General features: G+C 48.2%; 1 protein-coding gene across 1 annotated transcript in view; it reads left to right on the top strand.

Moving 5' to 3' along the window:
• SCD5 (stearoyl-CoA desaturase 5) overlaps positions 1–18903 on the top strand; it is an 80217-nt gene that overhangs the window by 42304 nt on the left and 19010 nt on the right. The gene's annotated exons all lie outside the window — the stretch shown is intronic.

The following is an 18903-nucleotide window of genomic DNA, read 5'->3' as shown; positions in this document are numbered from 1 at the left end:
ACCGGAGAGCTGTCGGGGGACGGGACCGAGAGCCAGAGCGCAGTGAGGAGCATTAATAACCCCAAATAATTCTCATAGCACTTGCCCTAGTTAGGACTTACCTCTGTTTATTCATTTCCTTGTGCTCACTAAGTCCTCCCTGTTTACACATTTGTTTTTCATTTTAATTTCAAATCGAAACGGATTTCCTTCAAGCCCAGTGTGCTTTCCCTCAGACCGTCCTGCAGGACTGATCTCATGGACTCCGTTTTTGTGTTCCCCGGGCCTCCATCCATGTTTCCGTGGGGGGGGCGGGGAGGACTGGCTTTATTTTAGCAACACCCGACCCCCAGCAGCACTGGACTGGCTCCAGTCTTGTCGTGACTCGTAGTGACGGCTCCCTCCCCTGCCTCCTGAAATGCTCCGTCGGCGGGATTCCATGCAGAGAAAATGTGCCCACGTAACAGAGCCCTGGAATGCGTGTGTGCGTGGCCGGCTCCAGCTGAGCACGTCCGGTCGGTCAGAGGGTGCAGGGTAGAACTATTTTAATCGTCACGTGGGGAAGATGGCCTGTAATTGTGCTGGCGACCAGAGACCGGGTGTTTTTCACCTTTTAGCGAGGAAGCTGCGTAGACTGTGTCCATGTAGGGATTTGCAAAGTGGACCACTATGAGAGCATTTATAAATGGGCTTTTTGCCCCAAAGTAATGGATTTATGTGCAAAGAGAGACAGTTTATGGATTGCACTCTGGTTAGAGCCTTGAGATAATATGGTGAAAAGTGGTTACCACAGACCATCTCCACTGACACGCAGGAGTCATCTGAGGACTTACCCATGGAAACTTCTGGAAATAGAACTGGAGGCCGCACCTTTGTCTGGTGCAAATGGTTCTTGCAGGAGAGGAAGTATTGCTTAGAACCGCGCTCTCGTTCCCCTCGGTGTTTCCATCCCTGCCTCTGCTGCTTTCTCCCAAGGGTCTTTGAGTGGCTCAACATAGCTCTTTCAGGAGGACACACCAGCAGTTTCATAGCAGAAAATAACAAGGTGTTTTCAGTTAACAATTAAATGATTTTTTCGTCTTGGTTTTTTAACCGTGAACTGAAACTGTTAAGTCATTAAAGAAAATCTGCAAAATTCAGAAAAGTAGGAAGAAAGTAATTCACAGTCCTAACACATAAACACAGCCACTGCTAGTGATCTGTAATGCATCTCTCTGTATTTTATCCGTACAGTTGATCTACTTCACATGACGAGAGTCATACTGCTACGCTGTTTTGTCTTGTCTTTTAACCTCAGGTTATCTTGGAGGCACCGTTGTTGGAGGCTGTGTAAGTTCAATAGTTAGTGCCACAGTTTGTCTAACCATCACTCTGCACCTGAATATGTGTGTCATTTCCAATTCTGTGACACAGATGATGTTGCTGTATGATTAGTAATGCTTTGGGACAACCAGGCCTTAGATTAATTTGAAGAGCTCATGTGAGAAGACAAAAGATCTTCTATTTTATTAATGAGAGTATAATAGTATGAGTCTCTCTCATCATAAAAATAGAAGACTTTTTTGTCCATCTTTTTCCTTAAAAAAAAATGTGGTAATCTGATTCATTAGGTGTATGCTCATGGTACACATGTCCAAAGACTATTTCTAAATGCAGGCAGAAGAACGAAGGCTGTTCGTGCATGTTCTCTGAATAGTTACTGAGAACATCTTCCATCACCAGCCCAGTGACCTAAAGGGGTTGTAGCTATCATAAACCGTCCAAGCACATCATCATTTCCTATATGTCACTGATCTGCTAAGAATTGGTGCTGAAAATAGAACCTTAGATATTGGTGTCTGTACCCCCTCAATTTGCAGACCGGCTGGGAACCCACAAATAAATTCACAAACAGTCATACCCTAGTGAGAGTAGTGTTGTAATAGGTCCCCACAGGGAACCGTGGGGACACAGTGCAGGTTGGTGAGGGTGAGGGAAGGCTCTGGAAGGAACTCGCTTCTAAGTCAAGATCTGAAAGATGACAAGAAGGTGAAGATGGGGGAAAGGACATTTAAAATGTCTGTCATACGTAAATGACAACCATTTAGCTTGTGCCTTCCATTTTTCCTATGGGAAAATGAATAAACAAAATATAGGTAGAAAGTTGGAGATAGAAACTCTGTCTTGGTCTTTTGGGGCTGCTCTAATGAAGATACCATGGACGACGTAGCATAGACAACAAACATTTATTTCTCACAGTTTTGGAGGGTGGGAAGTCCAAGGTCAAGGTGCCACAGATTCATGTCTGGCGAGAGCTCTCTTCCCGGCTCGTAGGCAGCCATCTTCTCGCTGTTGCTGCGCTGGGCAGAGAAGGGGAAGGACCTCTCTGAGGTCTCCTTGGTTGGGGCACTAATCGCATTTGTGCGGCCTCCACCCTCCTGGCCTAATGCCTCCTGAAGGCCCCACCTCCTAATACCGTCACCTTGGGGACTAGTTGTCCACAGACGAATTTTGGGAGGACACGTTTACTCGTGGCGACCACCTGCATCTCCGAGTCGTCGCTCAGTGTTCTTTTGACCATACCTTGCTGTTAGAGCAGGATCACAGCGGATCTCTGAAGGCGGGTGAGTCCTCCCGTTCCTGGTAATTATCCTCCTGGAGAACACAGAGATCTGTAGTCGGAGATGAGGCTTAAAGTCGCTGCGGGGATGGGAGATCTGGAAGGAGAGAACTTCCAGAATACGCGTGGTGCCGCCGTTTGGGCATTTTCACGTCCGCGAAACCAGCTTTACTGGCCCTGCCAGTCAGGCCTTGGAGGCCACAGATTCCTTAAAGAGTGAGTTCTTGAACTTGGGGTGTGAGTTGGGGTAGGAGTGGACCCTGTCGTTGGCCGCTCTGTCCCATGAGGTCGCAGTCCTTGCTACCCTCAGCTGAGTGGGGTCTGCCTGGGTGACAGGCGCAGTCCTGGGCCACTTTGGTGGCACGCCTTATAGAGTTCCTCCCCTGTCACAATCTGCCCCTGCTCCCATGTGGTTCTCTGAGGGCGCCAGGCCCTGTTCCGGTTCCCGTGCCCCAGGTTTGTAGCTGATGCACTAATGATGGTGTAGATCCGGCCTTGATCAAATTACACATTATGCAGTATAATAAAAGAGAGGAGACAGGGGCATTAAAGATAACTGGAAAACAACACATTTCAAGCTATAGTTCTAGGCTTTTCTTCTGAAAGATAATTTTACCAAGGCTGTTGTAACAATAGACTACTTCAAGTTCTGCTGTATTATCAAGTTGTGAATGACAAAAAGGGAGACAGTAAGGGTGAGAGGGAGAGAAGCTAATGGTATCATATTTAGACTTGGGGACTAAGCCCTGCCCTAGTGCTGTCCTACAAGGGCTGTGCTTTTCTCCGTGGGGTAAGGAGATCACAGGGCAAAGGCACTTACCACTTGGAATCTTCTCCCACTTGTAGACCAGGCCTTGGGGTCCGTGAACCTGGAATACCTGCCCAAGTGTCTGTGAGTCTACTTCCAGAGCCTACCCCAGCCTCTCCAGGGCTGTCCTGGTGGGAAGTGTGCATACCCTAGTCCTGAAGAGTGGCCAAGACGCAGTGTAGTCCTGAAAATGAGCTTAGAAGCGTGAGCTCGGCTGTCCACAGAGAAGGGCAGAACTGGGGGAGGAAAGAGACACGGGCAGGCCACAGGCTAGGGGCCTCCAGCTCTGCTCTTGGTCTGAGCCCGCGAATGTTGGGGCGAGCCTAGAAGGAGGCCACTCATAAAGTTGGCAGTGGGCCTGTCAGTTAGGAGTTGTGTTTGGCCTAAGCAGAGTAGAAGTTTATTTACCTTACATATGAAGGAATCGCGACGGCCCAGGTCACAGCAGCATCACGGGGTCAGTAGAGAACTGGGTTCTTCTATCTTTCGCTCCATCAGCCTTAACACATGACTTTCATTCTTTCGTTTTACGGTCCACGGTGGTCACTGGAGCTCCAACCACAGGGCAGGTGCGGGTGGGAGTGGCGGTGACACTGCTCACTTGAGTCAGTCACCTTGAAGAGCTTTCCCAGGAGACACGCAGCCTCTCCACACACCTCTCAGCAGCCATGTGTGCATTCAAGGGGAACTGGGGAATGTAGCCTCGGGGTCCATGCACGGCACCCTGCATAAAACCCTGGTTGGTTCCTATGAAAGAAAGTGTGAACTGATACAGGGTAAGCAATGAGCAGTTATAAATAACCAAATAAATAGTTAATTAATTACTTAAGCAAAATGACTGGCCATCACAAGTTACTCCGTCTGATGTTTTCATTATTAAGCAAGTGAGGGGCCTCTCTGGCACCATTTTGTGAGCAGGAACTGGAACCTCACATTTTTCTGAGATGGCGGAACGAGGGTGAAATCTGGAGGTTCTTCCTCCTAACGCTTTGCTTATCCCATTGAGTGCCCTGTTAGATAAGAAATTTCCCGAGAAATCGCATGCAGACGCTGTCATGTGCATTTTTTTTTAAGATTTTATTTATTTATTGGACAGACAGAGATCACAGGCAGGCAGAGAGGCAGGCAGAGAGAGAGAGAGAGGGGGAAGCAGGCTCCCCGCTGAGCAGAGAGCCCGATGCTGGTCTCGATCCCAGGACCCTGAGATCATGACCCGAGCCGAAGGCAGAGGCTTAACCCACTGATCCACCCAGGCGCCCCGTCATGTGCTTTTTTGAAGTAACTGACAAGGATGCTAGTCTAGTCCAGACACACGAAAACATGGTTCTTGCCTCATTGCTGTGGTGATGGGATAAGCTAAGAGAAAAGGGACGGAATGATCCAGAGAGTGAAGCACTTCTGTTTTGGTGCCCTGGGAAGGATGAAAATGTATAATTTCTGCCCTTCCTGTAAGACTGACACTTGAATGACAGTTTCTTGGCTGGTCTGTTATCATTAGCCTTTTTCCCCCTCAATGATGAACACCACATGTCTCAGTGATACCCTCTTTTTTATGACTTTATATCAATGCTGTGTCTAAACCCCACATGAACTTCTGTGTTCTTGACATCAAAGAGCCAGGCCAGAGCAATCAGACAGGTCTACAGTTGACTCATCCCCACTTCTCTGTCTTACCCCTTGTCTTCCGTGTGGGGGATCCCCTGAGGAGTGGGATGAGTCATCTGGGAATTTATACAATGTGACCCCAGCTCTGCTGACCAAATCCTTTGCTCTTTGGTCAGGTTCCATGTGGGGCTCCCAGGGACTCTCTGTTCTGAGTCCATCTGCCTTGCAGAAATACCCTCGCTGTTGCTAAGTTAATAGCACAATTCTTGTCTAGATGACAGTGATGTTGAGAGGCTAAGTGCCTTGAAGGCCTTGGTTTGTTAGTTGTGTTTTGTGGAAGACTCTATGGAAGTAATCCTCAACTGAGAGACCCTGGATGATGAACTATTCAAACATCGAGACTCGGGTGGGATCTGGGGACAGACAAGGAGGCCATGCCTTTCAAATCCAGCCACCCTCTGTTACTTCCTTGCTCATCAATCACGCTTTGTTGGACCACTGCCCATTTCCCTTGGGTCCTTGGTGGTCCTGCAGCAGCAAACCCAAGCTGGCCCCAGGGTAAGCATCACTTTCTTAGGCTGCAGGCTGAGCCCAGCTCTTCAGTACGCTCTCTGCCGACTCACACCTTAATCACACAGGCCGTGAGGCAAATGGCATTGCTCAGGGGATTCCGCTTCCTTCTCTTTCCCGCACGTACCACTCATCCTCCAGCAACTATACCTTGAGCGTCCACTGCATGCCAGGAATGGTTGTAAGTGTTCGCGATGGGACCGTCAACAGGAGAAACCGATTCTGGAGGACACTCGTTCTCTCTGCCCAGAGCTCCCCCATTTGAGTTTGGGAATGGGAGAGAGGAAGGCCCACCATGCATCTGCCCTCTGCCTGCCTGGGCCTCTCTCTCCACGACAAGACACTTCTCTACCCCCTTCCCATCTCTCCTGTCACTCAGTCCCTGTGGCACGAATCCGACTTGGTTCACTCCTCCTTTCTTGCCTCTTTCTGTTCCCACAGTCTCTGTATCTTCACCTGCCAGAGGGCTTTGCTCCTTCCTTTGTGCCCTTCTCTGCATGGCGACATTTCCCTCGTTAGTCATGCCGTGTTCTCAAAGTTAGGATGCTCTTCCTCTTGCACAGTTTTATTAGAGAATAAAAGCCATTTAGCCAATTGCTCAGGCAGACTTTTTCTTCTTTTCGGGGAGAGATGAGGATTTTTTTGTCCTCCTCTGTGCTCTCCTCATGTCATCATCTTGCTCTGATTCAGTCTTTCCATATGTTCCCTGTGTATGTAAATATCCCCTCCCCTTGAATCTCGCCTTCATTTCTGAGGGGCAGTCTGTCTTGGTTAACAGCCTGAGTCATAGAATCTTCTCTCCTATTCTACCCTCACCTCAAGTCTTTGCATCTTATTCTGGCGCTGTAAAAGTTTTGAGGATGAAATCACTTTTGTCTTTGAATAGTTGTCCCTGCATCCAGCTCTACTTACTGGAAGTTAAAATTCTGAATCTGTAAGTTCCAAGGATGCAAAGAACTCAGCTGAAGAAGCCTGAACTATGTTTAATTAGACTTCTTTTGTTAAAAGTCAGCGGAAGAGCTAGAACGTCCTTTCCTCTTCTTAAACCTTTGACCTCCCTAAAGCGACTGATGGCTATAGCCAGAAAGCTGAACTGTACTCTGGGTTAGCAGAAAGAGATGATTCAATGTTGAGGTTACAGCATCAACACCAACATTTCCCTATTTTAGTGGTTAAAAATTCTGGAGAGGGAGAAGTGGCACATAATTCAACAGCTTGCTTTGACTTTTTAAAACTTTCCAGTCAAAATATTATTTGTTTGCCTCTGTAAGAGGTACTTTTCCTATGAGAACTTTGTGAGTGTATGCCAATTTGCGCCTCTCCCTCTCTTCACCACCCCCCGGGTGCACAAAAATACATCAACTGCATTAATGGTCCTTTTTCTTTCCCCACATTGACCATTCCATGTCTATGTGAAATTCCCCTGGCAAGATGAGGAGACAGTTTCTCAAATGTCTGGAATCTCAATACTTCACTTAGCGGCATGTCAGACGCATTAGTTAACAGGTGTCCGTGGATCCTTGAACTGCTGTTCATAAAGTGCTACCCTAGCTTCGTTGTTGGGGGCAGGGAAGGCGTGTTCATTGATCTTCGATACACTGAAGCAGCCAATGATAGCAGCCGTTTATTAATTGCCTGTTATGTACTTACTTTGTGTCTTTTCACACATTATCTCTGATCCTTTCAATAACTCTATCATGTGGATAATGGTATCTGGATTCTGGACTTGAGTTCTAAATATTCTGGCTCCCCATGGCCTCAATTAACCATCAAAAAAAGAATAGCAGATGTTTGCACTAAATTATCCTTTCTCTACTAAAATACTACTTTACTACCAAAGCTGAGAAGAAATCTTAGCTAAGTTTTAATGTAAAAATTAAATAATTATATAAAAGTCAAAGCAAGACTAAATTTTTATGAAAGACATTTTGGTGCAAGTGTAAGTTCTCAGTAATGCCCAGATACCATCAATTCCTGACTCTATTTCTTGACCACATAGAGAATCATCTTCTAATATTTTCTTGGAGTAAACAGCCCTTCAGTCATGTATGTGGCTCTAGCTCCCAGACTTCATCCAGTAGAGAGAGCATCCATAAGTCTTAGAAGAGGCTTATATTTAATACTTATTTATTCTCTTGAAAGTTAGATGTATTTCCAGTGGCTTATGCCATCAGAGAAGAAAGCCCTTTTTGCCTTTTCATTGTGTCTTTTTTTTATCAGAAGGATAAAAAAGTGAAGAAAACTTTTCATAACAGAAAATTTTTTCCAGTTATTATTTCCTCCAACAATTACCTTATAAAATTGTTCTAATCTCACAACTCTTGGCATCCATATATCATCTTTAAAAAGTATTTAAGACAGAAAATAAGAATAAAATTTTACTTTTAGTACAAAATGCAATAAAAGTTCATTGCAGAAAATTTAGCAAGTGCAAATAAACATTATAAAGGATAAAATAATCTGTAATCCTTCCACTTAGAGAAAAAAATCAGTTAAAATTTGGTTGTATATCCTTCTGAAGTTTTTTTAATGAATCATGCTCTGCTTTCTTTTTACAAAACTTTATTCACGCACTGCATACTGTTCAAGAGTAGTTAAAATAACAGTGGTGCCTAGGGTACTCAGTCAGTTAAGTGTACAACTTTTGATTTTGGCTCAGGGCATAGTGTCAGAGTCATGAGACCTTGATCCCTGCATCAGGCTCCAAACTCAGTGTGGGGTCTCCTGTCCCTCCCACTCTGCTCTCTGCCCCCCAAATAAATAAATAAAATCTTTTAAAAATAAATAAAAGTAATTAAAATAAGAAGAAATGTATTTAATATTTGCCTTCTTTATTTCTAGCCTCTTTGTTTTCTGTCTGTGTGTGTCCTGATTTCCACTTGATGCCATCCTTCTGCCTAAAGAACTGCCTTTACCAGTTCTTGTAGCATCGGCCTTTTGGCAATGCTTTTGCTTGTCTGAAAGGTCTTTGTTTTATCTTCATTTTTGGAAGGTATTTTTATTGGAAATAAAATTCTGGATTGGCAAGTGTTTTTCCTAAAGATTTAAAAAGATGTCAATCACTTGTCTTATGCTTTGTATAGTCTCTGAGAAGTCTGCTGTGATTCTTCTTACTATTCCTCTGCATGTGATGTTTCTTTTCTTCTCACTGTCTTCAAGATTTCATCTTTATCTTTGCTTTTCAACAGCCTGACTCTGGATGTGTCTAGGGATTTTTGTTTTGTTTTGTTTTTGTTTGTTCTGTGAGGAAGCAGTTATCCTGCTGGAGATTCTTTGGGCTTCTTGGAACCAAGACTTGTCTTTCATTAATTTTGGGAAATTCTTTGTCATAAGCTCTTCAAATTATTTTTGGCCTTGTTTTCCCTCTCTTCTTCTTTAGGAACTCTAATGTTACATGATTTGGTATTTTTCCACAGCTCTTGGAGGTGCTTTTATATGTAATTCACTCCTTTTTAACTTACATTTCCATTTGAATAATTTCATTAACATCTTCAACTTTGGTAATTCTTTCCTTATGTTTTGTCATCAATGAACCCATCAAAGGAATTCTTTATCTCTGCTACTATTTTTTAAGTAGAGCATTTGCATTTAACACTTTTATACTTTCTTCCTCTCTAATGATATCTTCCATCTGTTCATGCATATTGCCCACCTTTTTCATGAGCTCTTTTTAACATGTTAATTATAGTAAAGTCCCTGATATTTGCAATAGCTGAGTCATCTTTCAGTCTGGTTCTATTAATTCCTTTATCTCTCTCTCTTTTTTAAAGACTTTATTTATTTATTTGACAGACAGAGATCACAAGTAGGCAGAGAAGCAGGCAGAGAGAGAGGAGGAAACAGGGTCCTGCTGAGCAGAAAGAAAGCCCAACGTGGGGCTCGATCCCAGGACCCTGAGATTATGACCTGAGCTGAAGGCAGAGGCTTAACCCACTGAGCCACCCAGGTGCCCCAATTCCTTTATCTCTTGACAGTGGTTTTTTTCCCTTACATTTTTATGTGCTTTGTAGTTTTTAATTATAGCAGAACATGTCTAGAAGAACAGAAAAACTAAGGTAAATATAATTTATGCTTGACAATGACCATACCTATTCTTCTTTCAGGCCATTAGTGGGGGAAAGGAGGGGGGCAGAGGATGAAGGTCGAGTCAGTCCATCAACCATTGTTAGATTTGGTTTTTGTGTGCCACAGACTTCAGTAGTAGCTGTTGTTGTCATTTGCTTAGAGTAGACCCGTGAGTACTGGAGAGGATTTCTAAGTATTAATGCTTTACCCTCAGCTTTCCGCTGTCCCTATATACCTGCACCACAGAGGACATCTGTCTCTCTGCTCTGGCCCCTATCCCAAGTAGGGGGACTTCTATTGTTTGCTTCTTTGTGCATGTCTTCTTGTAGGGGTTTGGAATTTCTTTGTTGTCCTGGCCCTGGATGAGTCTGAGGCAAGCTCTGTGTGCCTGAACCTTGGGGTTAAGGTTTCTTGATTTCTTGCCTCCCCTCACCCCCAGCAATAGGAGGTCTCTGCTTTGGAGCAGTGCAGATTCCTGGACACAAATCAGGGTACAGAAGGTTTTTTCTTCCACTCCTCCATCAGCAGCAGTGGTTCTGCCTATGTGTGCGGGTGTGGCGAGAGTTCCTTCATCCCCCTCAGAGATGAGCAGATTTTGTTTCTTTTATTCTCACAGAAGCATTGGACTTTTGACTGGTCCTAGAGGCGAGGGTTTTTCTGCCCTCCCTCAGTGGCTTAAGACTTTGGCTTTGCAAGAGAAGTCTCTGGGAAGGCTTTGTGCTTGTCTTTTGGCGACAGCTGGTCATGCCCTGCTTGTCTATTTGGTAGAGGAGGGTTCTCTCTGATCTTCTCCTTTGCCTCTGACTTTCTTGTGAACACCCAGTGCAGGTCTATAGAAAAGAGCTGGAGGGTGAGTGCAAATTCCCTTGTCTGAGGTTCTAAGCTCCTCCAAACTGACACACTAGCTCACACTTGGCCTTTAAGGAGTCATTAAATTTTTAGCTGATTTCTTTTCATCAACTAATAATGTGGCCACCTCTTTCCCTTATGCTCTACCAAGTGAAGCAATTCATGAATGGCCTAGTACTCTTTGGATTTCAAGTCACTTTGTTGCCTTGTAACCTCATTTCTCTGATGGGGTCAAGAGAAGTTATTATTTGTATATCGCCCACCTTTTCTCATTGTTCTGATGGAAACATTGTTCTCTTGTGACTTGTTACATCCTAAGTGGAAGCAGAACTCTGTATCCTATTTAACAGGCCCGGCAGTTTTTGCCCAGTGGAATCCTGTGGAATCTTTCCAGTTTTAGTCCCTGCTTAATATTTCGTTGTGATGATGAATCATTATTTCTGATGAACGTTGAAGGATTTTCACCTTTTTTTAAAATCATTAAGACAATGCCAAAATGAATAACTTTATACATAAATTTTTGATCATAGATATGATATTTTCCTTTGGCTAAAATCAGAATAGCTGAGTCAAATAACAGGTAAATTTCTCAACTTATGATATTCATAGCATAATGGATTTGTAGATCTTTGATTAGTAGTGAGGCTAAATATGTGTTCGTATGTTTTTTTCTTCCATTTGCCTTTTAAAGGGAACATACAGTTATTTTCCTCACGACTCCAAATCCCCCATTGGCTGAGGACAAAGATACTATCTCTTCCTCCTTCCTCCATTTTTGTTGAAGAAAAAGATCTAACAAAGTGAGATGCCAAAGCCCACTTTCCTACCCAGAAATGTCCTGCCTCTCATGGAACAGGAAGGTAGAACAGCCACAAATGGATCTGGTGTCTAGACAGGCAACAGAACGCGTGGAACATTTGCATACTTCTTGCTGGTACTCTCTCTGGTGCTCTGAGCGGGATATACTACTCGATAAGTAATAAGAGTCATTTTAGTGCTGGTTTGCTTCATGGAAGACTCTCTTTCTCAAGAGTCCAGCTACTGCTAAGCTAGAAAGAGAGTAATACAGGAGACGTTGTTTAAACAAGTGGCATCTGAAGGCACAAATGCATATATTTAAAGGAAGAAATAAACGGGAAACAGACCCATTACTTACCGTCCAGGCTGTCGTCTTGCCATGGAATGATTTACAAGGTTAATGTTCTTGTGACAGCTCTTTGGTGAAAACCTTTGATGGGCCGAGTCCCTTTCTCAATTTGAAAGAGTGTGATTCGTACGTATTTGTGAGGTTCAAGTACATTTCCTTTGTTACTGATGCAAACCGCGAATGGCAGTGTATCATGGGGACCCCCTGTGAGTTGAGAGTTGAAGTGAGAGTATTGTCTTAAGTAACAAATTTGTTGATGGCTGTTCTGTTACCCACAATGAATATTTAGACTTTTCATGTGCAGCTTGTCATGTCAGAGCGATTAGGGAGATTTTCCTTTGACACATTTTATTCTCATTCCTCAGTCTTCCTGTCACCATTCATATCCTGCTGCATGTGTCATGGAATGATTAGGAGAGAGATGAGGTTTTTGTTCATAACCACAGTTTACACGGGAGCACTGCAGAAATTACACCTTTGCTGAACAACCCCGTTTAGGGTTCTCAGCCGTTTTCTCTACCCCTTCATCAGTACAGAGGATTTCCGGAGACAAAGAAGGGCCCTCAACAGGAGGCTGTGCTACAAGACGTTTTGTAAGTTGTACAGAAGAAGGTACATATCGAAAAGTAATCCTTTGTGGGGGGTCCCGTTTGACTTTGTTATTACTCACTGAAACCACTCTTCCAAGTAGCTCTTGATGCTGCCTGCCCTTCCAGTGCCCCTGGAGGCATTTTGAAGGTCAGAAGGGAGAACCGCAGTGGGACTTGGCGATAATATATCCAGTAACGCTTGATGCATGCGTACTTCATGGATGTACCGTATCTCTTGGGGCCGACATATAAAGTAGTAGAAGTTGACCCTGTGAAGCGTAGGCAGAATTAGAGTCTGTATTGGCACCGGGTCATTCATTCGTTCATTCGGCTGGCCAAGGAGGCAGCTAGGAAGGGGGAGGTACAAGAGCATCTTAGAATCAGCATAGACCACTTTTGGCATTCTCCGGATTTTGTCTCCACATCCATAAAATGGTGAAGCGGTGGTATCTGTCTTACAGAATTATTCAGTGAATAAATCAGTTAATGTGTGCGAAAGCGTCCGTCACAGAGGAGATGTGCAATACATATGTGTGTAATTAGCTGCACGTAAAGCTCCGTGTGGAAGCTGTTCCATTTCTGAAGAGCTGAGTTCTAAAACCCCACTCACGTGCTCTTTTCTTGCCTAAGTTCAAAGTGACTAGGAGAGATTTAAGTTACCAGTTTCCGGATGACAAAATCGAAACATAAGTTGGCCCTTCAAAGCGTTAAACCCAAGTACTCTTCTCTTCTTTACATTCTATTCAACGCTTCCCCCCAGATGTGGATCTCCTATGGCTCCAGCACCCTCGTTGGCCACCAGATAGGGGTTGCTGGTTTGGATGGGCCTGAACCCCACAACTTTGAGCCTTATCTTGGAGCAGACGCGTGAACACTCTTCGCCATACTTAGGCTTCCGTTCACTCAGCAGCTCCTGGCTTCACCAGGATTAACGAAGTCTAGGCCAAGGGATAGCGCCCGTTGTGGCTAACGCAGAGCCACAACCCCCAGAGGTTGCCTCTTTCCTTTCACTAGTCCCTGTTCCTTCCTTTTGATCATGATTTGATCTCTGGCCTCGAGGATTCTTCGAGGTCTGCCAGGTGCCCCCCATAGTAGAAGGCATCCACTCGCCGCTTTCAGTCTTGAAAAACTGTTTCTACTTTTGTTTCCATCATAATCGTGTGTCTTTTTCTTTTTTCAGCATTTTAAATGTACTCACTGCTTTTACCCTTTTCAGACTGATGGTTTACAGATGTCCATAACAGAGCTCAGCACTGAGCACCAGTGCAGCTAACCTCCCCCTGACTAAGGAACGATGTGTAACAGAATGACGGCTTGTGGCCGCGGATACCGTCTGCTGGTGGTGGGCAGAGTTGATGCCCTTTTCCACCCCGCTTTGTTTGTACTGCAGACTTCCTTAAGTGGAAAAGTTGTGAGTAGAGGCATTTCTGTGTTTAGGGAAATGGAAGAGATAAAGAGAAGAAAGGGGATAGTCCTGGCTCTTATTAATCATATCATTTAATTGGAAAGAAAATAGGGGCGCCTGGGTGGCTCCGTCGGTTAAGCATCTTGACTCTTGATTTCGGCTCAGGTCATGATCTCAGGGTCCTGGGATGGGGTCCCACGCAGGGCTCCCTGCTCAGCACAGAGTCTGTTTAGGATTCTCTCTGGGGGGCGCCTGGGTGGCTTAGTGGGTTAAGTCTCTGCCTTTGGCTCAGGTCATGATCTCAGGGTCCTGGGATCAAGCCCCGCATGGGGCTCTCTGCTCAGCAGGGAGCCTGCTTCCCCCTCTCTCTCTGCCTGCCTCTCTACCTACTTGTGATCTCTCTCTCTCTTTGTCAAATAAAAAAAAAAAAGAAAAGAAAAGAAAAGAAAAGTATCTGACTACTGTTTCTTAAAAAAAAAAAAAAAAAGGATTCTCTCTGGATGGCTCAGTTGGTTAAACGTCTGCCTTCGGCTCAGCCTGGGATGCAGCCCTGCGTGGGGCTCTTTGCTCAGCGGGAAGCCTGCTTCTCCTCCTCCCTATGCCCCTCTGCCCCGCGTGCATGCGCGCTCTCAAATAAATAAAATCTTTTTAGAAAAATCTTTAAAAAAAAAATTCCCTCTGTCCCTCTTCCTCTGTCCCCCACCCCTGCTCGCACTCTCTCTCTTAAAAAAAAAAAAAGGAAAAAAAAGGTAAGAAAAGACACATACTTATAAAATAACCAGGGCCCTCCAAGTCCATATAGGAAAGCAGTCGAGGGAATGCGCAGTAGAGGAGAGGAGAGAAGTGTGGGACGAGGTCCCTGAGGTCCCCGTGAGGTGACGGTTCATGGCCTTCTCCGACACTCTCCTTCTCCCCAGACAGAATCTATCCCCTTGTTATAACTTCTTCTACAGCCTTCAGTCAGTGCTCATAGTTTTCTAAATACAGGTCTTTGATGTTTTGTGTTCAGTTTCTTCCTAGACATTCTGTAATTTGTGTGGTTAACGTTGACAGGAGTCGCTGAGTTTTTACCCCAGTGAGAGGGCCCGGGGGGGGTGCAGACACCTCATCTCCCCTCCCTGCTATCCCAGGTGAGCAGCAGGAACTGTCAAGGTGCCAAGACTTTTCCCAAGCGCCACTGGGTGCCACACCTGGAAAAGGTGTCATGGAGGAGGTTGTTGCCCAGAGACGGAGAGCTCCAACAGAGAAGCACCAGTCAGCCTGAGAAATTAAAAACTTACCCTCCTCTCTCCTTGCTTTTCTCAGAGAAATGCTTCCACGGATTCAGAAAACTAAAAAACGGATGAATGAGTGAATGAACAGGAGCATAGGCGAATGCTCCCTTCCTGGGAGCACCCTCGTTGCAAAGGGTGTTCTAAGAGTCAAATTCTTAGTCCAAAATACTGAACTTGCAAGATTAAAAAGAATGAATTCCCGGGGAGAGAAAGACCAAAGAAATTACTGTCAGCCCACCGGCTGAGGAAATCCGTGTCAGAAATCGGCTTTGAACTGTCTCCCTGTCCAAGTCACTTAGTTCTCCTCACACTGCCTATTTTCACATAAAACAATAACAAATGTGTCACACAGATACAAAGACTCTCTGTGCTGAGATAATGTGATTTGTCAGGACACGTTCGTTGACGCAGCTGAAGCATGCCATGTCTTCTGACATTCGGCTCTCTCTTATGAACCTTTCCTTGCCTTGTCTTTCATTTTAAAATAGAGAAAATAATTACTCAGATGTCCTAACTATCCAGAGATGTAGACAGACCCCACACATCTACATGTGGTTCAGGATAAATGAACAGGCTTTCAAATCCTGTCCAAGAAAGAACCTGGATTTTTAGGACAATGAAGATGTTCTCTTGCCGTGGGGGAGCCGGCGTTGGTTTTCGGGGGTTGAGAAAGCAATCATGTGGCATCGTCTGGAACTTAACAACTCGCGCTTCAGGGCGAGAACGAGATGGGGGCGAAGAGTCCCGGAAGCCCAGGTGGCGATGAGGGCATTGCTGGATCTTCACGGCCAGGGGCTTCCCGGGAGAAAGAGGAACAGAAATGAAGAAAGTGCTTCTCACCCGGTGTCCCGGGATGGCTCCGTCTGCAATGCAAACATGACACTTTCTCTCCGGCCCTTGGCGCTCGGGAAAGGCGAGCGGGAGACTACGGCCGAAACCACTGAAGTTTCCCCTTGAAAATCCGGGCCCAGGTCGTCTTGCTGGAAAGGATGCGGCTGTGAGACCTGAGGTCCTTGTCCCGCCGGCCGCCCTCGCTGTCCCCAGACCTGAGGTCCTTGTCCCGCCGGCCGCCCTCGCTGTCCCCAGACCTGAGGTCCTTGTCCCGCCGGCCGCCCTCGCTGTCCCCGAGCGGAGCCGGAGCCGCGCTGCCGGCTGCAAACAGGCACCGGGCGCATTAGGGGTCCCTCCGGTTCTCGCTCCGAGTCGCTTTGCTCTTGAAAACACAGAACGCTCGTCCGCCTGGGCGTCCTGTCTCGAGCCTGTATCTCGTCTTAGGAAAACGCGGTCGCTCTCGGCGGCCCCTGTTGTCATCCCCGGGGCGACCTTACCCTGCGCTCCCGGCGCCGCGAGTCCTCCCGGCGCGTTGCCCGAGGCGGGGTCTGAGCGTCTGAGCCGGACGCGGCGACACTCGACACTCGCGGCGACACTGTGACCCGCAGAGCCGGGATCTGAGCGGACCCGGCCCCGGTCCGGAGCGCGCGGTTTCCTGGGAGCCGCGCGGCGGCAGCGACTCGTTCCTCCTCGTCCCTGCGTCCTGCGGCCCGGCCGGGGTCCTGGGTCTGCGGTTCCGCCGCGGGTCCTGGTTCCGCCGCGGGTCCTGGGTCTGCGGTTCCGCCGCGGGTCCTGGGTCTGCGGTTCTGCCGCGGGTCCTGGTTCCGCCGCGGGTCCTGGGTCTGCGGTTCCCCCGGGGTCCTGGTTCCGCCGCGGGTCCTGGGTCTGCGGTTCCGCCGCGGGTCCTGGTTCCGCCGCGGGTCCTGGGTCTGCGGTTCCGCCGCGGGTCTGTGGCAGGTCCTGGTTCCGCCGCGGGTCCTGGGTCTGCGGTTCTGCCGGGGTCCTGGGTCTGCGGTTCCGCCGCGGGTCCTGGTTCCGCCGCGGGTCCTGGGTCTGCGGTTCTGCCGGGGTCCTGGGTCTGCGGTTCCGCCGCGGGTCCTGGGTCTGCGGTTCCGCCGCGGGTCTGTGGCAGGTCCTGGTTCCGCCGCGGGTCCTGGTCCTGCGCGCGAGCCCAGCGGCCTCCGGAACCTGGTCACCGCTGTCCCCCGCGAAAGGCGACGACGGTCCGCCGGCCCCGGGCCCCCCACCCGCCCCCACAGCGCAGCCCCTCCCGGCGCCGCCTTCGCTTCTCCCCGCCCGCCTGGACCCCCGCGGCTCGGAACGCGGTTCTGGGCCGGCGCCGGCAGCTCCCCTGGACGCTGGTCGGAAACGCAGGTCCGAGCCCCCCAGGCCCCGCGGTTCCGACGCGCCGCGACTGTCGGGGAAGCAGATCTAGAAGGTTCTTCCTCACCTCGACGGCTCTTCCTCGCTCTTCAGAGCGCGCGTCCAGGAAGCTGAGGTCACGGTTCCAGCGCCGCCTGGACAGTCCGCCCTCAGCCCGTCTCCGGAGGTCAGCGAGGTGCGTCCTCCCAACCGCGCGCCTGCGCGAGGCCCGGCTTCTTCCCGGACCGCGACCCGCAGCGGCCCCCGCGCGGCAGGGCCACCGCGGACGCAACGGGTCAGTCCCGCTGCTCCCGCTGAGCCGGACCATCCGGTCGGGCAGGGACGGAGAGTGACGCCCTCGCACACTAAACGCTTCTTTTGTTTTGGAAACTAGAGTTCTTTTTCACAAAAATGTTACTTATGTTAACACGTGACAGGTTTATTGTTATTTTAAAGAATCAACCAATTCCGCATTTGGTTTGTAACATCAGCACGTGCGTTTGCGGGTTATAGATGCTGTTTCATGTTCTACGTCTTCCGTAGCTCCTGTTCTTAACACTGGGCATGAACGAATCCGTGAGACGTTTCTCAGCTGTGATTCCCGCTGCAGCGGGGATGGACACATGTCCCCGCAGAAACCAGAGCTCTCCGGGCCACAGTGAGCTTACAGCGCAGAGAAAGGTCCCGAGACCGAGAGTTTGAGACCCGGTGTCCTGCAGTCCCTGTCATCAGGCTGCAGGACGCGGGCGCCTCTGGCGCTGCGGCTGGTCGTGCTGGACCACATCAATGCATCACGCTCATTAGACCATAGACTCCTTGAGGAGCGACTGTCCCTTTCATCTTCCTAGTTACTGGGACTAGTGACCCGTAGCACCTGCAAAGGTACACCTTGGACTGAGGAGTGTGATGACGGTCCAGTTTGTGGAGAATGCTGGACAACCCACTGCTGAGAACCAGCCTTTGAGGTGAAAGTTTGTGTATGACGCTGTCACCCTCAGTTGCTGAGGTAAGTGGTCCCTGAACATGCCCACCCCCTCTGGCACAGCCCCTCCCCCTCACGGTAGGGCTCTCAGCCTCCCAGTGTGGGACCGGCGTTCAGGGAGCGCACTGCACGCTCATGCAGTGTCTCCTCACACCGCAGGGATCTTACTGTCCAGGACTCCTGGTGCCTCTGGCCCTTAAAGGTATGGCTAGGGGCGAGAGGCCATACCTTTAACATAGATCAGCCAGCAGCAGATCCTTTGGCCACATCTGCTGGGAACTGACCTTGGCCAACTCTGGTGTGAGGGGGAGGAGGAAAGGGCTCTTCCCTAAGCAGAATCCTGCCTGAGACCAAATTCTACCATAATTAACAGCTGGGGACAAAAACAGCCATGCAAAGCCCTGGTAGCTTAATGAAGTCTCGCCTCCTGCCCGTGGGGACATGTCGGTGAGCCCTTGCAGGGAAGATGTGCGGCGGCACTCGCTGTCCCCACCTCGTCAGGATCTGGCCACGGGAGTCTGTGGCCAGGCGCAGCAGGGAGCAGAGCCTTTGGGGACATTGCTCTGAGGAATTTGGGCCACGGAGAACTGCCTACATGGTGTTTCTAGCCAATGCATGTATTTCGGCCACTGCTTTTACCAGTGAAAACTCATCTCCCTTATCTTAATAACAAACTCTTTGGGGGTGATCGGAGATAAAAATAGTGGAAGCCCGTAATGGGCCTCTGGCTTAGGAACTCACTCAGTCTGTCAGACGCCAGCTGAGCCTGTCTGCATTGTGGCTTCCAGCCCCGCTCAGGATCCAGAAGCTTGTGGGGAGGGGGGGCAGAGCAGTGGG

Source organism: Lutra lutra, chromosome 2, assembly GCF_902655055.1.
Source record: "Lutra lutra chromosome 2, mLutLut1.2, whole genome shotgun sequence".
Lineage (NCBI taxonomy): Eukaryota > Metazoa > Chordata > Mammalia > Carnivora > Mustelidae > Lutra > Lutra lutra.
The sequence above is the reverse complement of the archived record's forward strand: the minus strand, read 5'-3'. Positions and strand labels throughout refer to the sequence as shown.